We start from the raw sequence: 20,268 nt of genomic DNA, 5'->3' as shown, positions 1-20,268 counted from the left end.
TATTCTAAAGTTAAATTAGAGTTTAGTTTTATTTTGATATCTTTTAAGTTAGACCCCGAGTGGAGGGTCATTGTATTCCGAAGTACGGAAGTCATTGTATATAAAGAAAAAATAAAGGGTTTTGTATACCCTTCGTCTGTATCCTGTCTACTTACTACAATTAGTGAACATAGCTTTAATAAGCTCTCTGTTCTAGTCAGGTCATTGTATGTTTCCGAAGAAGGTTAGAAGAAACATTGAACCTGATAAACTTACAATTAAAATAAATTTAAATTTGAAATTTAAAATTAAAATCCGTTAAATTTGAAATTTGTTTTCCTAAACATAATATATTTATATTTAAATTAGCACTTGAAATATTAGCCGTCATTTTTCGTCATATATTTCTAAATTTGTATTTTACATATTTTATGCTTATGATTCACTAAAACGTTTCTTTCCGTAAAATAAGAAGAAAGTAGTGAATTCAATGAGAAATAGTGTAAACCATATATACATGTACTTTTTTATAAAATACAAATTTAAATGAAATGTAATTTTATGTTCTATTGAGCAAGGAAAAAATACATAAATAACATTCTCGAACAAATATTGATAAATGCCTTTATTCCGAACTCTTTCTAATTTTGAGAAAACAATTCTAATATATATGAGGAAACTACATTAAAGTTAAAACATTCCATCAATACGTATGTTTTAAAAAGTTTATTTTCTTTAATTTAGTTTTTTTCTCGCTTTGAATGTATTAATGAGACGTATTTTAGGAACATAACAATGGCAGTTTAAAAGTCACTTCATTTTTTCAACAAGGTTCCAATGAAGTATCCAGCACAAATGCCAGTGAAGTACAGAGAATGAAGTATAGGTGCATGTCCTTCTATTGCTTTAAGAATTACATTATTTCTTCTGTTCAGAGAGGTAACATAATAATCATTTGGAACATTTCTTTTACGTTTCGTTGTAGCGAGGTCAGTTTCTGTTTGTTGCAGATATTTGTCGACAGGAAGATCCGTCTTATTTTGTTCTTCGTTCTCGTTTAAGTTTCGTTTAGTGTATTCATGTTTGTCATTGTTACGGACATTATCGCCAGAATCTGACAATATATTGGAAATTACGTGAGTGACGTTTTCTTCCATTGTTACTGTGTTACTTCGAAATGAGTCATTTCCACTCTTAGTCGTAAAATGATTAGTGTCACAGGAATCCTTTCTAAAGTTATCTGTCGGTAGGTCGGCTAAATTACTATATTCTTGATTGTGTGTATATCCACGAATTGTGTTGATGCTCTTCTCACTTTTCTCAAGGGAACTCTCGCCTTTGATATCAGATTGAATCTTAGTGGATGTTTCATTTTGTGTGTCTTGATTGTTTGACACTTCACAGTTTTCAGCATCTATATCAGCGACTTCTTCTGATTCGATATTGCCAGATCCTTGAAATTGTTTACTATTCAATTCTTCACCATTGATAAAATTTTTATCAATGACCGCTAGATCATTGTAAATTTCACGTCTGATGTCTTCTTTAATCGTTTTCAATACGCTTTCTTCAGAACATGTATTCTTGCTTTTTAGAGGCATTTGACTGTTTGAAGCGGAAAGAGTTGTATCACATTCTGTCCATAGATCTATTAAATTAATGTCATCTTGCCGGTTCATTTTACTAATGAAGATGGAGCTCATGCTTATCTCCTTATACGCCAATGGAATCTTACAGTAGATACGAGATTTCTTTTTATCCGAAATTAATGGATATCGTCCTACAAGTGTTTCTCTTGTTTCTATCAAAAAGCTTCTAATGCTATCATTTGAATCGACATAATTTAGTTTTGCACTTTCATCAGTTTTCATTTCGTTTCCGCAGAATATTTTGACAAAATCGTCTTCATTTTCATTAACAGCAGAAATTTCTTGTGAAATTTTTCTATCTTGATAACATACAACACATTCCGTAGAAATGTTAGGAAGAAGAATATCGTTTTCTCGTCTAATACGTTTCTTAGTTGGCAACATTGATATATCCAGAAAATTTTGTGTTGCATCAAAATTCCAAATTTCATTAGGTTTCAAATTGTATGTATAAGTTTTGTTACTTCTATTTGCACAAATTAATACAGAAAACATTGTCATATAAAACAATATTTGCATACAACTTGCCTTCAATCCAAGATAGTTAAAAACGCTGGGAGCCAAAGCATTCGTTGGCACGAAAACCACAATCGCTGTTGGTATCAAGAAACAAAATACGAAAATTATTTTACTTTTTAATCCATGCAGTATGCACTTCATTCACCGTTTTACGGCTTTCTCTCACCACCTAACACAGTTTCTAATCAAATTGCTATCAAATCGCTTTTCTATAAAGCTTTAAATTAGCAACTTAAATCACATGCTGAAAGCAGTTCACTCCAGAAACAAAATAAAGCTTTATTTGAAATATATTGTTCAGATTAATTTTCCAACAATATTGGTCTCTTTCATTCCAAGAATACTTTAACAATGCAAAATGATGTAATTGTTGTAAAAAATTGGAAACTTCATGGAGAAAACCTTTTATGTATAATAATAATTAACATATACTTAATGTCTTTTTCTTAATATTTTATTGCTATACGGAAATTTTCGGTGCTGAAGTACATAAATCCGGAATTGCAACTGTAACCGCGAAGTGAAAATTTACAGAGATATTTTAGAATTTTCTAGTTAGATTATAAACACATTTCAAATTCATTGATTAATACATTACGATGTTTTTTAAGAAAACGCAAATAAAAAATCTCTTTTTATAAAAATGTATCAAAATTAAAAAAAAAAATTATACGTGTGACTGTATATTTTACTCTGTTACTATGGAAGTAAACTCTTGAAATTATAGAAGTGCGACGAAAATTTAAAACATGACGCGTCTATGAAAGAAAGAAGAATTTCAGCCGAGGTGGTAGGATATAGTTGTTGCAACAAACTGTTCATTGTATTTATTCCCAGCATCTTTGCTTTATATTTTTACGGAATGGAATCTGCTATTACTCGTGATTTCATAATTAGTTTATTTGCTGACGGTATTGGAGCTTGGTGTAGTTGTCCAAACATTGACAATATCGAATCCAGTATAAACAATTTAATGTTCGAAATTCAGGATTTTGCTGGTGATCTCAAATTCAGTTTTAAGCCTCTTAACTCTATTACTGGGTTATTTATAATGAAAATACGTCTATACAGTTAGAGTCGGAACATTTCCTTAAATGGTCACATCTTACCGTTGGACAGGAATTCCAAAATACTTGGGTTTGTCCTTGACACTGAAATCACCTGTTAGAAGCCCATCGATCTACTTTTATCTAAGGCTAGAAAGAGACTGAATATTTTTTAATTTATGTCCGGCTACAACTGACAACAAGATCCTAAGGAGAACGTATCAGTCTTATAAGACCGATTTTCTAATATGGTTATCAAATCCTATATGTAGGCTGGGATACAATTTTTGAAAAAATTGGAAACGTAACAACTGACTGCAGCACGCCTCGTTGCTGGACTTCGCAAGACTACTACACTTGAAATCTTTCTCTTCCAATCTCTTTGCAAAGCTTGCGGCTGAGAAGTCTCTTTAATCTTACTATATATTTTAGAAAGCTATTTAGTTTTCGTGATGAACTTCATACTCCAAACATTTTGAATGATAGAAGAAATCAAAAATTATATGGAATAGTCCCCTCAGAAATTCTAAAAAATTTGATGTTTGGCCGTCTTCTGTTGAATTTAAATTTTTTAAAGCTATCACATGTCTTATGTACTCATTATCTGGGTTATTGACTAATAAATCCTCTCAACATTTTGAATACTTAAGACTGAAAGTCGCTAATCGAATACCTGTTGAGGCTGTTGTCATATATAGAGATCGCAGTAAAAATGAACATGAACGGACAAGTAGCGGTGATTTTTTAAATTTCTTTTTCTCTCTAATACTCTCTAATACTTCACGAACTATGTAGGTATTGGATTATATTTCGGCTGTCTATATTTCTCTAGATAGATGTCGATCTAAAACACAATCCAAAGACATATAAATAGCAATCAATTCACATCTGAAAACGGAACATATATTGTTATTTCTGCCTTTGAAAAATATTACCTTCCCCCCTCCCAAAATTTAACAAAATCACTGCTACTTGTCTGTTCATGCTCATATTTACTGCGATCTGTATATATGACAGCAGCTTCAACACGATGTTCATCACGAAAACTAAATAGCTCGCTAAAATATATAGTAAGATTAAACTAAGAAACTTTACTTCTTAAAAAATAATTACTGTTTACAGTACCCTCAAATCATGTTTTAATTTGTTTTGCACTTGTTTCCAATTTAACTACATAATATTTGGATACATTAGCTTTTTGAGTTGGAGTTGGTTTTATAAATATGTTAATGATTTAGCAAAGGATAATCTGCTGGTGATCATGACCTTTCCAGCATATTTATTAGAGAAGTATATCGATCTGAGATCTGTGATTACGCGAAAAAAAAGAGAGATCCATTAAGGTATATTTTTAGGCCTCCTTCCTTCGGATTTCCATCAAGAGAAAACATCGAGTTTCCTGATTGCCATTCCGAAAAGATAATAAGGTGAAAATAAAAAACGTCATCCAATTTTTCAGTTAAAAGAGAAGAAGGTATGTGTGTCACATTTTAAAGTTCAGTTTTTGATCTTGTTATCGAATTGCACGATAATCCTATCTTAGCAATAGTTATGCTTAGAACCAAGTACAGGGTGCTCTTATTTGTACAATGTTTTAGATTAGCAGGCCGTAGGTTGTTCTCACAGTATCTCAATCACTTCGGATACAAGGGTGATGAGTTATTCACCTGTGGAGAGACAGCTCACTTGGGAAGCTATGTTTCCTGTTACATCTATATTCATGTTAAGATTCTAGCAGTGGAAATAAAGAAGCCTTTGTGAACAAAGTATTATCTAAAACATAAATTTACTGAGAAGTTCGGGCAGAAAATGAAGCAAGAAGTGATTCTTTTAGTTAGATACTGCTCAAGATCACTACTATTTTTCTTTAACGTGCAAAATTTGTTAATTAAATTTAATTTCTCAGGACGTTATATGCATGGACAAAAATGAGTATTATAACCTCATTTGTATCTCATTGTAACAGTACCTCATTTGTTAACATTAACGAAGTTATTTGAGAATTTTTTCCTATTTAAGAAATTTGTTGCAATATTATAGTTTTATATTCTGGAAAATCTGACCCCCCCCCCCAAAAAAAAACGAAAAAAAAAAAAAAAAGAAAGAAAGAAAATTACAATTTTATAGTATTTGCTATAACAAGAATATTCGAGGACAGTTTGAGCTAGAAAGAACAACATTCGATAATAAATATAACCTTTTCATGAATTAATTAAAATACACTATCGGAATGGATATGAATTATAAAATGTATATTTTTTCACACATTTCTTGAATAAAGGTTTCATTTCCTTTCACATATTCTTTGAATAACTTCTTTTCTATGCGAATTTTTTTTCCTGTTATTAACTTTTAATAATGTTTAATAATTATTTTATTTGACGTAAACAATTATTTTAAAAATACTTAAGTCATTTTTTTATTATTTCCAAACCATTGTTTTCATCTTATTACATTTATTTATATATAGTTAATTGCTTAATGTAACTAAAACACGAGTTATCTTTGATAACAAAATAATATGTATTATTTTATAAAGTGGAACAGAGTATCAATTTTTAAGTACATAAAAAAATAATAATTTTTACTCAATATCATACTAATTAATAATTTAATAATTACTAATTTTTATTAAAAAAAACTTTTCACCGCATTTTAATTTAGAATATCAGGTTTGAAATAAAATTATTAAAGGAGAACAATGGCAAAATGATAAACGTTTAGTTTCATTTAATAATAAATTGTGCAAATGTTTACTAGGTTAAATTCATTATGAAATTTACATCTTTATGAAATCTGAACTCGTATATTTATATCTCATAAAGTCTCTTCGTTGGAAAAATTTCACCTGTTTAAGCAGAACCTTAGTGAAATTCTTTCAATTATATTCTAACAAAAAATTACAAATCAGGTTTAATTAGTTATCTAGTAATAATAATTAGTAAGAAAGAAAAGAGAAAATTAGAAATCTTGTTTATTTCATCAAATTTTATTTCCTATGCTTTCTAATGCAATAAAAGACAAAGAAATGTTCCAGTCTTTCTGGGATAATACATTAGATTTGAATTTAAAATTCTTTCGTGAGTTTTATTATAAATTATAAACCATAAAAAAGAACTGAGAAGAAAAAAGGGAGAGCTAAATAAATAAACAAGGAGTGAATGAGGAGTGAATGAGACCTAAATAGCAAACCTCTGATTTCTACAGGGAAAGTTTATAAAATGGTTTAGCAGTATTATGTGGAATGCAAATGTAACAAATCCTAAACTGGGATATTGAACACAACAAAGGAAAAACACAATTATCATTGCATTATTACTGTCAATAAAACTACTAACATATAATATCCTTAGGATGCACTAAATTATACATTACAAATCTAAACAATTAATACAAATATACTTTAGATAATATGTATATGCTTATTTTCAATTCAGTCAACTCAAAAGAGGAAGAATTATTCCAATAGAGGAAAAGAAGAGAAAGAAGAAAGTCATCGAAATTGTCTTTGCAGTCAATTCAGAATTATTCAAAACTGTCTGTAAACGGGGAACAATAAATATTACTCTTTTATCCCATACTGCATTTCATCATTGTATGGCATGATATTTCATAAAAACTACAATTTAAATTCTTTCTAAAGACAGCACTTTAGGTTACATTTACACACGTGTTTAGAAAGAATTCAAATTGTAGTCTTTATGAAATATCATGCCATACATTTTTATTTACATATGTATGTATATTTATTATCCTCAAAACACGTGCATGCAAAGATTGTTATAATGATATTTAATTATCTAAACTAGAATTAAATACATTTAATTATCTAAGCTAGAATTAAATACAAGATTTTGTAAAATTTCATTTTTAATGCTTTACTTTATATTAAGTGAATTTTAAGAATATCAGGCATGAACTCACAAAATTTAAATAGCGTATTTTTTCACATTAATATCAGAAACAAAATTGTTATTAGGTACAGAGATATTATCAAGATTTTGCAAGGTCTTCGGATTTTAATAAATACGCTGTTGCTGTGACAAATGTATCGATATATTTAAAGGCAAGCATTTTGCAACATACAAAACGTATTTAAAATTTCGAATTTTTATTAGTCCTACATTTAATCTAATCCTAATTTTAAGTCACACATTTGTTTAATTTACTTAACTTGGTAAATGATGCCATTCACTAGAAATTAAGCGACTAGCATGATGATACATAATGTTTTCTGTTATAGAATGAACGATTACCATGATGATAAACAATACTATCTGCTATAAATTAAATTAATAGTATGATTAAGTCATCATATTCATATAATCACTATTATACTTACAATAAGATTAAATACGTTTACTTTCTATAAATGTATGTACTCGCTTTAGTTTATGATAATTATAATATATTTAACACAGAAGCACTTTTTTAAGAACAGGTAAGTATAAACTTATTCATTAAAAAAAAGAAAGAAAAAGAAAGCGCAACATACCTTCGAAAATTTCGTTGGCTTGAAATTGCTTCTATGAATCGCGTTTATCAATTTGTTTAACAATTCTTTCTCTTTCGGAAAAGAGAAAACTTGTACTTTTGGACCATTTCGGTATTTGCCTTTGCATTTCGGTACACAGCATGTGTAAACCGTATCGAAAATTGGAAAACAAATAATATGAAAGTGGCATAGTCTTAAAATATCTAAAAAAAGGAAAGAAAATGTCGACTATTCTTATGGACGCTTTCTGACCGAGTGACAGTCAGAACTCCGGAAATCCACGCACCACATTCCTAGGTGGGAAGAATTAAGTGAAATGCAATCCCTACTGACATAACGTCACACCTCCTCCTGGGAAAAGTGCCGTAGCCTTGAATCCAGAGGGTGCTGGTCCTGATCACTCAAAAGATTCTGCTGGAAAAACACTTGAAAAAAATTTTCTGCTTTAGGAAATGGCTAAGAGAAGGAACATTTGTTCTCATGCTTAGAAAGTATGCTAATAGTAATATGACAGGATGTACACAGCACAGAAAACTGTGGAATATACAAACAGTACTTTACAATCTTTATATGGGTCATACAGAAATTAAATGCAAAACTGTGAGTATCTTTATAGACAGTACATTCAATATAATATCAGACGGTTAATTGAATGTACGGAAAGTCATATAGCAGATATAATGCTCATTCTTGTCCATGCATGTAACGTCCTGAGAAGTTAAATTTAATTAACAAGTTTTGAACGTTAAAGAAAAATAGTAGTGATCTTGAGCAGTATCTAACTAAAAGAATCACTTCTTGCTTCATTTTCTGCCCGAATTTCTCAGTAAATTTATGTTTTAGATAATACTTTGTTCACAAAGGCTTCTTTATTTCCACTGCTAGAATCTTAACATGAATATGGATGTAACAGGAAACAGCTTCCCAAGTGACCTGTCTCTCCACAGGTGAATAACTCATCACCCTTGTATCCGAAGTGATTAAGATACTGTGAGAACAAACTACGGCCTGGTAATCTAAAACATTGTACAAATAAGAGCACCCTGTACTTGGTTCTCAGCAGGGCTTAATTTCTAAAATTAGAAGTGCCTATGGAAGGCCGTGAGCAAAGAGGAACAAGAGTAAATAAATAAATAAAATGACTATTAAATTCATTAATAATTTTAGAATTAAATGATTAATTACTATCAAATTAATTAATAGCTATTTAATTAATGGTAATAAATTGCTTTTTAATCAATAATTATTATATAATTAAATCATTAAAATTAAATTAAATGTAAAGAGATAAATTAAAATTTAATAAGCGATTTTTAATATAATTTTATTGCTAAAAAAAAATTTTGGAGAAAAAATATTTACTGAAATTGCTATTCTGTTACATAAAAGAAGTGCCGCAACCTTCTTATTTAGGGCTCCGGTGCGCTGCGGCTAGAATTATGATTTATTGCAAAAACTAAGAAGCATCTGAGCCGGGATCCGGTGAGCTCCAGCGCAATTTAAGCTCTGATCGTTGGGGGGGGGAAAGTTCTTTTATCATCACAAAAGTTAAATATACTTAAAATATAGCTGATGAAAAGTCATATAATGTTAAAAAGAGAGCGAAACAGAATGTGGGCGTGAGGGCATGAGTGGGTGGAATCAAAAAAATGAGGGAAATTTTGGTGAGAGAGAATGTTCTCTTTGACCACAGCTCTTTGCTGATATAATTATAGCCATCAAGCGAATGTGTGTCAGAGGTAAAATGAGTTCTGACTCAGAATCCTAAGGATTAATGTTTTCGGAATGGCAAGTTGCTGGTAAGGTTTTTCGCTCCCCGTATTTGGTTACATTAGTGGATATTTTGGTAAGACGATGTATAGAACGTGCTTGACCAGTTTATCTCAGTATTTCACTCTTATTGTACTCACTGTGACTTAAATCCATAACAGTGCACTAGATACGACGGCATGGCGAGGCATTTACGCGTTCCTAAACAAACTCCCCTAAATTTATTGCCCTAGCTACCTTTCTTAAAGGGAAAGGTTTCCGCATGTGAGTGAGGGGATTATTTTACTTGAACGTCTCATGTTCTCATAAGCTCGTATTTCTAGGGAAATAGAGTATTGCAAGATCTGCCTGTTATTAAACTAAAACGTTAGGAGTTCAAAATATTTTCCCTTGAAATTGTGGCTCAGTTATATAAAAAGAAGTACCGGAGCTCATCTTATTTACGGCTCCGATGCACTCCGGCTAGAATTATAATTTATCTTAAAAATTTAGAAGTACCAGAGCCAGCCTCCGGTGGGCTCCGGCGCAAATTAAGTACTGAACTTCTCGGCCTCACTCTTGTTAAGATTGGATTATGGTGCAATTCGAGAAAAAGATCAAAATCTGAACTGTAAAATGTGATACACATACCTTCTTCTCTTTTAGCTGAAAACTGGATGACGTTTTTTTATTTTCTCTTTATTATCTTTTCGGAATGGCAAATCTCAGGAAACTCGATGTTTTCTCTTGGTTCCTTAAAACGTTGAGCGCGGCGCCGAACTTGCTGTCCTTTCCGTTCAGCCGGAAGCGAGCTAAGCCGTATTTTTGTTTAGAAAGTTTCAATACATTTCATTAAAACTAAATTTGATCACATTTCATTGAGACTATATTTATTTTTTAACTTTAATACTGTCGGTCCCGCGGACCGACGCCAGCCAAACGAAAATTCCAGTGCCAGTCCCCAGGGACCGACGCCGGCCACACGGAAACTTCACTGCCGGTCCGCAAGGACCGTCGCCGCGCTCAACGTGTTAAGGTGGAAATCCGAAGGAAGGGGGCTAAAAATGTACTTTAATGGATCTCTCTTTTTTTCGCGTAATCACAGATCTCAGATCGATATACTTCTCTTATAAAAATATGCTGGAAAGGGTCGTGATCTATAGTGTACCAGTTTATAAGGGCATTAGTGCATAGTCTTGCTTTTTCTGTTTTCTTGTACAGGCGGAATGTTTTTTGCCTTGTGTTGCTTCTGTCCAGAAATTGTTCCATTTCCTTGATATTAATTCTTGAATGTCCTCTTTTAAATATGATTTTGGCGAGAATTTATGAGTGATTGCGCGTTATTTTTACAGCTGTTTTTTGGCAAGGCGATCTGACTTCTCATTCTCTTTGTTGAGAATCGCGTTTTCACTCTTTCAGTGTATATATTTGTATTCCTATTGCTGCTTGCTGTTGTAAGCATTTTCACACTATAGGGAACTATTGTGTGAAACGAATATTGTTTAAAGCATGTATTTATGAAAGGGACATAATTCTCATACGACAGCACATTCGCCTACAAACAAAACGTACATAAAACAGCACTCGATGCTTTTAGTTCTGAATCGGCTTTAGTTCTCTTTAGTTAATTTACCGCTAAAACGTTTCTCTGGAAATTTTCCGCCAAGAAATGACTCTGTGCCTCTCAATATCCAGCAACGCGAATGAAGGAATTACAAGTACCTACATGTAACGTAATTCCACCTTTTTAAGAACACCATATTTAACTGCTTTTAAGAGGTTTTCTTCTTGGGATGACTGACCTTTCTGACCTAAAACATCCTCATTTAGTTTAAATGACTCGCCTCATTTCTTTCTGCAGCCTTTTTTCTTTTATTACACAAATCATTCTTCACTTTCCTTTGGAAGTCATCAGCTTGCTTATCTGACCACTTATTCTGCCGAATACATACCTCTTCCGTAGAATTTATGCCACCTCTCCCTCCAAATGTATTACGTAACTATTTACAAAAGTATCAATATATTTATCTGTCCACCTATATTCGGCTAGCCTCCAAATTTAGTACTTCAGCACCAGTTCGAAAAATTCTTCAAACATACCAGAATTCCGCTATTCATTGAAGCCCTTTATTTGCAGTAGCACATTCTGAATATTCAACAGTGCTACTTGGACATTTATCATGCTTCCATACATTAGCCATAATTCCAACTTTCCTTAACATAAACATCATAAATGTTTTCATGGCTTCTGATATTTTCAAAATAATTTGGCTTCAGCAGAGCCCTGTGCCTTACTTCGGAGAATTCTTTAGCTTGTGTGGATTTAAAAAATTGCACCTCTCATGACCAGGTTTATCTAACAAGCTTTTTCTGATTATTCCGAAGCAGCTCAGAACCTTGCTGGAGCTAAGTTAAAGCAGGTTGAGCATATCTGTGCGGTTCTACATAGCTTTCAATAATAACTTCACATTTACATGTCAAACAGAGGGTGAATGAATAGCCAAAATTAACTTCCGCAACATGCGGGAAATTCAGAACAAAGTCGTATTAAAATTATTTAATTACATTAGTATTAAATTACGTATAATCAAAGCAACATGAATCTACTCAACATTAGATCGAGTTTCAAGTATTTCACGATGCAAATGCGGCTGACGAAGGTAAAGGCGATAAAAAGACTTTAGGAGCAGAAAATTTGTAACAGAGTAATCCGTCAAAAACTGCCGAAACCTCTTTCCCGATTTCAAAAACTGCACGTTTATATTCATTAACTAAGTTGCAACCTGCTGAGAGTGGACGAAACAGTACTGCTTTTTAAATTAAATTCTAATAATATTGCTTAATAATGTGTTGGCGATTGTCTACCTAAATTGCATCCCTGTTCCTAAATTTTGGCGAAATCCTTTCTTTAGTATAAAATATATTAACCTGTTGGCGCCCGCCAAATCGCCAAACTCATAAATCTGTCATATTACATAAAGTACTTAAGAACACTCCTGATGAGAAGATAGCGTCACCTCGTGATTTCAATTAATATCGCTGACTGGAGGAGCCTCGTGACGCACACATATGTATAAATTGGGCTTCTGCTCAAGGTACGAGGAGAAACGCTTGTGAGATGGATGCTAAAATAAACCTACCACTTTATATTCCAAAATTTGTCTCATTCCTGTTGCCCCGGCTGCACAAAACAAATAATGTATGAGAAATTACATTTCATATATATATATATATATATATATATCAAGCAAGGTAGTAATTACAATTTTGAAAAACTAATTTTGGTCTAGAAAACATCTTGCTCAATATGCTGCAAAATAAGTAAAATATAAAAATTTAGTAAGCTCGCCTAAAAGTTACCAAGAGCTGCTGCTCCAAAAAGTTCAACACGTTTTAAAAAATTAATACATATGAAAATCAAACCATTAAACATGTAAAACATTAAAAAAAACAGAATCAGATAAAAAGGTAAGCGGAAAATGGTAAATTAGCCCAACTCGACTTCCAAACTGGCTTTTCAAGGGAAATTTAATTTATTTGAACGTCGAATCAAGCTAATCCCATTACGCGTTTCGCCGAAACAGACAATTGAAACTTTTTCGCTACAAAATTTTTTTTTTAAATTAGACAAAGTGTCTGGGAAATTTTAATAGTCTCAATTCTCTGCTCCAATTTCCCGACGCGTCCGCACAGAATGACACATTAAGGTGTTAAAATATGTTAAACAATACCTAAAAATCTTAAATCTAGACTAAAATCAAAATTAAAATCAAAAATAAAATCAAAATAAAAACGAAAATAAATAGCGGTCAGCTATTAGTCCTAAATATACAAAAAACATACGGGCTGGGCCTGCAAGCTTAAAGATTAACAATTTAATTTTTTATATATTTTAGAAATCTGTAATGAAAAACTGTAATTAAAATAAAAGAAAAGAAAATTAAGAAGAAAACAAACAAGTGGGTCTTTCTAAGACCAAGAAAAAGTTGTAACAAAAGAAACAAAAAACTGACCTGTGGCGATGCAAAGCTCTCCCTCTTAAAACTAGTTGAAAAGTGGTTGCAAATTCCCTTCTGTGTACTTCATCCGAATGACGTATGTAGGGGGGAGCGAAGTTTTGTGGGCATTAGCCAATACGAAGAGATTTCCGTTATCTGCAACTCGTCTCCTATTATCGAAGGGGGCCGGAAACCTCGGAAAAACGTGAAAAGATCTCAAAAATGGCGCCTGGCATGTAGTTGGATGGAAAAATTTTTTATCTCGAAGTGAAAATGGCTAATTCAGCTAAAACTACAAAAACTTGGCCATTAAAGCAAGAGTAAGAGGAAAAAACAGTCATTTGTTAAAAAAGTGGTAATTCTTCAAGCTAGCGGGTGATCAAGCTACTATGAAAAACGAAAAGGCCCGATTTGTTAATAAAAGCAGTAAAATTGGCCATTATAGAAATTTAAAACTATGTACACAATAGTATTTAAAAGTAAAGTGCCAAAATTTTGGAGGAAAGAGAATGTATAAACAAGAATTATCTGTACATTTTTACATTAGATTCTCTGAATTAGTCATCCATCTTAAACCGTCCGTGGCTTTAGGCATAAAACATCATTATCTAATTCAAAAATCTAAAAATAGGTAAGGCTAATGCCAGCTTTTGTAAGGGTATTCTTAATTATTTTATGAGGAATTAGGTTACTTTTTAAAATAGTTACGAAGTATAGTATTTCTTCTTGTAAGTGTTTCGCAGTATTGCATATTCTTTTTATCCTAAGTAGCTGTGAATAAATTGTGTTGAGTATGACTCTTTTGGAAATATTTGAATTCCAGTTAGTTAATTTAAGTGTGGAAAAATTAAATTCTCTTCTTTTGTCGTAAACTTTAATAAAATTGTAATCTATAATATGTAAATCAAGGTAGACTACATTATGCTGTTCTGTATTTGTTTTATTTAGTTTTAAGCATGCAGGGTAGATATTAGCTATTTCTATTTTGTTGTAGTTATTAAATGCAATGACATCATCAATATATCTATAGATGTGTTGGTAAAAGAGACGTTCTTCTGTACTGAGTGAACGGACATAGGTCCATTCTTTAGCAAACAGGAATAATTCACAGACAGAGGTTGAAAAATTACCGCCCATAGGGATACCCTGTACTTGTTTATAGATGTTATTGTCAAATTGAATAAAATTATTGAAGAGCACGCTGGTAAGGAATAGTTGCTCTTTTTCGCTGCTGAGAATGGTAGAAATTTGCGGAAATAAATCTGGAAGAGCAAGTAAACTTGTAAAAATTTCTTCGAGAGGTAGAGATATATAAAGGTTTTCAAAGTCGTAGCATTGGATATGGTCTATTTTAAGTGAATTCATAGTTTCAAGAACTAGTTCGTTACTAGAGATCATCCAGTTGCAATGCAAACCCTCAAAATCATAGCTATTGATTAGGTCACGTATCATACGAAGTTTTTGTGCAAAGAGATAATCTATTTCTTTGAGATAACTTTTGGTACTATTCGCTATGAACCTGAATTTTGTTGGAGACTTATGAAATTTAGGTAAGGCATAGAGATTGGCAAACCTGTTGTTATATTTCTGGGGTTTTATTTTTAGTCTTTTATGGAGTGCTTTAAATTTATTGAGAAGAATCTGAGCACTGGTAGTGATTTTTGGTAAGTGCAGGTGTTATTTAACTCTTTATGCAGAAGTTTGTAGTAGAATTGTTGTCAAATAATACTAAAATTGTTGCTTGCTTTGTCAATCTTCGTGATGATAAAGTGATTTTGCAATTTTTGAATTAGATCCTCCAGGCGTATTTTTATTGTGTAAAGAGTTGAAACAAGGTGCCTTGAACAGCAAACGTTGAAATTCTTTAATAAGTGCAGCTTTCCATTCAAGAAAATTTGTAGTGGGTAAATTGGATCTATTACTAGTTAAAATAATAAATTTATCAAGATCATTATTGAATTGTTTGAGGCAGACGTGTCTATTAATACCGAAAGTAGGACGAAATTTGGTGCCAAGTTGCAAAAGGTTACGTAATTCAACATCTTCAACAATATTAAGATCTCCTGTAATAATATGTTGGTGGAAAGGATCGACATATTTTTTGTAGACAGGCATTTGGCACTAACAAGTGCTATTATCTTTTATAACGTGGTGGTTTATAACTAGTTGGCTTAGGGTTTTTTCAAATTTAAAACAGGGTTTAATTTGGAGTGGTTGGTCAGGAAGCAAGTGCTGATATTTTTTAAAAATGCTAGGTATTTTTAACTTATCGTAAGAAGGGTGTTTGAACTGAATAGTACAAAAAAGTTTTTTGTGAAAAAAATTACTGTTCTTGAGTTTAAAATTGCAGAAGTCTATAATCAGATCCTTGACTATTTTGAAGCATTGAGACGGTTGATTTACTGTTTTTATCAGATTCCATATGGTAGTATTCTTAAAGGTATGAAGAAGTTTTATGGCATTTTTTGCGAATTCTTTATGTTCAAGGTAGGAATTAAGATTGTGAATAATTAATTTCAGATCTTGTGACGAAAAATTTTTTTTGTTCTTGGTATCACCTCCTCTAGTTCCTCTGGTAGTAGTAGTGCTAAAAAATCTGAATTGTCCATATATAGAGATCTCGTACTGTCTATTGGTGGTATTACTGAGATATGCATTCAGTCCGTAAGGATAAAGTGACTTTTTTGAAGTATGTAAATCGATTCCTTAACCCTTTAACTGCTTAAGACGTGTTTAAACGTTTTTGGAATTTCTTTAAAAATGCTTAAGATGTCTTTACACGAATTTCAAATCGCACGAAAAATGCTTAAGACGTGTATACACGAAGCCCGAATTTCGCGAAGATTGCTTAAGACGTGTTTAGACGACGCGATCTGGTCTTCCTTCCCCTACCTTTCTGCAGGCGGCTGTCAGTTGACACAAAGGTCTTAATAGGGTGTGAAGTCTCTTTGAAAAGAGCACTTTAGGAAAAAGTCCTTAGAGTGAAGTATCTTTGTCAGACAGCAGGTATGTATTATCTGTGCGCCGACTAAAAGTTTGCGAAAGAAGATAAATCGTTTTACAACTGTTTGCCTTGTGGTACTTTATACAAATGAAAGTCAAACACGATCCGACGTTGTTATAGTATATTGCCGAATTTTAGTAGAAACAAGAAAAAATAAGAATTGTAACGGAGGACGCCTTTATGCCTATATGTTATAGAATCAAATATTTTATTTTTGTATTGAATAATGATTACAATTTCTGATTCGTCATGAAAAAATATAAAATGTTGCAACCAGCTTTCTTGTTTGCCTTCGTATTTCAAATGCGCGTTATTATAATGGTATATTCTTCTTTTTACATTCTTAAATGTTAAAACTGTGCTTTCAGCATGCCTGAGTTTTGTTCTCGTATGTGTGGCTCTATGCTCCGTAGAAATGGCGAAATGACATATAAAAATTATATGAATGTTGAAAGGAAGATATTCTACTCGAAACTTCACCTAAATGGAATAAATGAATACGCCGAAGGAATTTCTAGAAATATTTGTTTTACAAATTTTATTATTAAGATTTTAAATCCAAAATGTTTTGAAATCTAAAGAAAGATATGTAATCCTTGAAACATTTTTGGAAAGAAATCTATCGATATAAAATCTCTTAAAATTAATGGAGTGTAAATGAATTAAAACAGTTAGTGTACGGAAGGGTTAGATATACTCCGCACAAAAAATTAGTCAGATGATCAATTATTTAAAGATATGAATTAATTACATTAAAAGAATTTACAATAAATTAACATCTGTCCAAATGTCAATGCTATCAGCAATAGCACGAATGAAAGTTACTCTTTAAATTCCGAACTTAATTCATCCGTCGGTACGTAATGATTGTGTCTTTGCGATTACTTTTCTTATAGATACTACAAAAGGCCGCCAACGAAGTAGCGGTAAAATCGTTGAATACTAATAGTTTGAAGCGAGTTCAAATCTTGACGAATGGATTGCCTGCATACCAGTTTTAGCGAATTTTTGCTGCCCATGTTTAATGTGAATATGAGCCAATTTTAGTTAGCTTTTCATGATGACGTGCCTTGACTACGAGTCCTCGCTCGGGTTGTGTTTGGTTGGGCTTGTTAGATTATTAAGCACGTGAAGGCGATCTGTCTAAGGGAAGGTATGCTTTCGTGACAGATTTTCTAAGGGAAACAATCTCGCACTACAAAAAGTTAAAACCATAAAAACGCCTATGCAATCAGCTTGTTCACGGGGGTTTGAATGCAGGTTAAACTACCAGTATGTTAAGAGAAGCGATTTCAATTATTTTAATTATTTTTATTATTATTTTAATTATTTTTATTTTAATTATTTTAATTATTTTTATTATTTCAATTGTTTAATTATTTTATTTAGTTTGTCATAAGCTAAATAAAATAATTAAACATTCTTGAAATCTCTTCACATTACTGAAATGGCAATAACTTCGAATTATACTATGCTACCACTTTTCCTCTAATATGAAATTTTGAACTTTTCCGTTATCGGACAGCCCACCAGCGACTGAGCGGAGTCTAACGGAACAACTGGTGGTTCTGTCCGGGGTTCGAATCCCGACAAACGGGCTGGTTACCAAGATGATATTCTTAGTTTTCCATATGTGTAACATGTATGCAAGCCAATTTCCGTTAGGCAGTCCTCGAACGAAGGCATCCTTCACCTTAGGCAAATAACCATCGAGTACTTTGCCATAATCAAATAAACCTTTATCCATAACATGCTTCAAATATTTTTATGTTGAAAAGTTTATGCGCCAAAGTTCGGCCCCGTTGAATGAAGTATGTTGTTTATTATAACAACAATGTTCTTGTTTTCAGAATCTGAATTATCAATAAAATTCTTTTGATAATATGCGATTCTATTTTGTTTCTTTGCTTAATGAAAAATTAATTTAAGCGACAAATCTCTTACATTTAGAAAAATTTTCGATTTTCGAAACGAGTTGCTGTCAAAAGCGCATCTTCTCGTTGCTGCATATATTTATTTAAAGCAAACTGCTTGGCGCGTGTGCTTTTATATTTGAAAAGATTCAGAGAATTTTCAACAGGGAAATAAAGTTATTAATTTTACTGAATTTTATGGATTCTTTGTGTTTTGAGGTAAAAGTCAAACCATCAGATATGTGACAACCTTAAAATAAGGGTATATATAATCAGGATTTCGCGGCCAGACATTCCCAGCGAAATACATTACAAAAAATTATCTATGTAGAATTAATATATATTCCATTTAGTATTTTAATTTATCAGTGTTATTACACATCAGTTTATCAGTGTAAGTTATATCGAGTTTTAGTTGTGTTCGATATAAGAATTTTATTTGGTTTATATAAATCCGATTCGTTTAATAATATTATATTTATTAAATACTATTTATTAGGTTTCCAAATCTTTCAAACCCAATCAATGGCCTCCTGACTAAGATATCTGATTATCGCTATTTCGACTCATATTCGAACCCAAACAAACGAACTGGTTGAATTTTGTGATTTTCCCTATGTGTAACACGAACATGAGTACGTTTTACTTAGTCGTCCATGGAGACATTCATTGCCTTCGGCTGATAGATCTCGTTTCCTTTGCCATACTCAAAAAATCTAGAAAATTTTCAAAAAGACTAACAGATGCATATAACAAAATAAAATTAAGTAGTTAAGTAAATGCATATAAGAAAATAAAATTAAGTAAATGCATATAAAAAAAATTAAGTAAATGCATATAAAAAAACTGAAGTAAATGTATATAACGAAAAAAAAAATGAGGTAAAAACAAATTTTCAATAATTTTTCAATACAGTAGTTTTTAAATTGCTTGTTTTCAAATTTTATTTCATTTGTATGTATGTACTAATATACAGTGTATGTGTGCGAAAGTGTGCTTGTTCGGCATATCCATATATATTAATTAAATAAATCTGATTTGAAAATAGATGCACTAACGCACTATTCTCGTAATTTGAAAAACACTAAAGTATTGTCTGAGAAAAATATTTATAAAGAAAATTAAATATCGTCTCCTTACTCGATGCTGTGTAAAAATTTAAATAAGCTTATTAATTTTTTTCTTCTTTATTAAAAACAAATTAGTTTCTTTTCATCTATATATGAAAAATAACAAAATCTTGCTGTCAGAATGGAAATTCTTAAAAATATAAAACTCGTTTTTTTCGAACAAAAGTTTCTGAGAAATTTTTCTAGGTCAGCAGGTAGTAACAGGACCACTGACTGCTTTGTTTGAAAAACCCGATGAAGTGGATGATTTTACCCCCAAAAGGTTTTCTTTAAAATATAAAGTAAATCAAATTACAAATCTACCATCGCCCCCCCTAACCCACGTCAACGCCCCCATTTCTTTCTGGGCCCCTTAACGTCCCCCTCTAGGTCTCAAACGCCCACAAGGGGGTGTTATCGCCCACTTTGGGAAAGACTGCTTTAAATCTTCTGTTTCAGTGCATATATTTTTTATTATGATTATTTGGCTATAAAAAGTGTTTCCTATTACTTTTCTAGACATATTAGAGTTCCAATTAATTAGTTTCATAGTATTAAATTGGAAATTCCTCCTTTTATCATATAATTTAATTTTGCTGTGTTTAATGAGCAGGTCTAGGTTTTCAATAGTATCTTGATGCGTATTAGTTTTATTCAGTGTTAAACTATTTGGATAAGTTTTGTATTGCTCAAAAGCAGAATTGTTATTGAAAGTTATAATATCATCTATGTATCTAAATCTATTTGCAAATAACTTTAATTCATTCTTATTCAAACTTAGTTGGAATTTATGTTCTACTAGTTAGC

This window comes from Stegodyphus dumicola, chromosome 5 (assembly GCF_044657685.1).
Source record: "Stegodyphus dumicola isolate Sdum_Otavi_A_Nest chromosome 5, ASM4465768v1".
NCBI classification, from domain to species: domain Eukaryota; kingdom Metazoa; phylum Arthropoda; class Arachnida; order Araneae; family Eresidae; genus Stegodyphus; species Stegodyphus dumicola.
The sequence above is the reverse complement of the archived record's forward strand: the minus strand, read 5'-3'. Positions refer to the sequence as shown.